At 75.2% G+C, this 930-nt stretch overlaps 1 protein-coding gene across 1 annotated transcript in view; it reads left to right on the top strand.

The window, feature by feature from the left end:
* The window catches only part of VOLCADRAFT_108600 (uncharacterized protein), a gene marked incomplete at its 5' end in the record, with an annotated part of 8740 nt that overhangs the window by 4463 nt on the left and 3347 nt on the right, over positions 1–930 (top strand). The gene's annotated exons all lie outside the window — the stretch shown is intronic.

The raw sequence follows: 930 nt of genomic DNA, 5'->3' as shown, positions 1-930 counted from the left end.
CTGCGCCCCCCTAGCCCAATGCTGCCCTGCCCTGGCACCCTATAGCCCAACGCCGCCCTCCCCTCCGCCGCCCCTAGCCAAACGACGCCCTCCCCTGCGCCCCCCTTGCCCAACGCCGCCCTCCCCTGCGCCCCCCTTGCCCAACGCTGCTCACCCCTGCGCCCCCATAGTCAAACAACGCCCTCCCCTGCGCCCCCCTAGCCCAATGCTGCCCTCCCCTCCGCCGCCCCTAGCCAAACGCCGCCCTCCCCTGCGCCCCCCTTGCCCAACGCCGCCCTCCCCTGCACCCCCCTAGCAGTACGCTGCTCTCCCTGCGCCGCCCTAGCCAAACGACGCCCTCCCCTGTGCACCCCTAGCCCAACGCCGCCCTGCCCTGGCACCCTATAGCCCAACGCCACCCTCCCCTGCTCACCCCTAGCCGTACGCTACTCTCCCCTGCGCACCCCTAGCCCAACGTCACCCTCCCGCACGGGAGAGTAGCGTACGGCTAGGAGGGCCCAGGGGAGGGTGGTGCTGTGCAGGGGAGGGTGGCGCTGCGCGGGGTGGGGCAGGGAAGGGCGGCGCTGCACGGGGCAGCGCAGGGAAGGGTGGCGCTGCGAAGGGAGGGTGGCGCTGCACGGGGCGGCGCAGGGGAGGGTGGCGCTGCGAAGGGAGGGTGGCGCTGCACGGGGCGGCGCAGGGGAGGGTGGCGCTGCGCGGGGTGGGGCAGGGAAGGGCGGCGCTGCACGGGGCAGCGCAGGGAAGGGTGGCGCTGCGCGGGGCGGTGCAGGGGAGGGTGGTGCTGCGTGGGCCGGCGCAGGAGAGGGCGGCGCGGCGCGGCGCGGCGTGGCGCAGGGGAGGGCTGTGCTGCGCTGGGCAGGGCAGTGCTGGCGCGGGGTGGGGCGGGAATCGGAACAGGGCAGAGGTGCCACCCACCTTCTTGTGGGTCTG

The sequence above is a fragment of the Volvox carteri genome (assembly GCF_000143455.1).
Source record: "Volvox carteri f. nagariensis unplaced genomic scaffold VOLCAscaffold_178, whole genome shotgun sequence".
Lineage (NCBI taxonomy): Eukaryota > Viridiplantae > Chlorophyta > Chlorophyceae > Chlamydomonadales > Volvocaceae > Volvox > Volvox carteri.
Note: the sequence above shows the minus strand (reverse complement) of the source record. Positions and strands in the feature narration are given on the sequence as shown.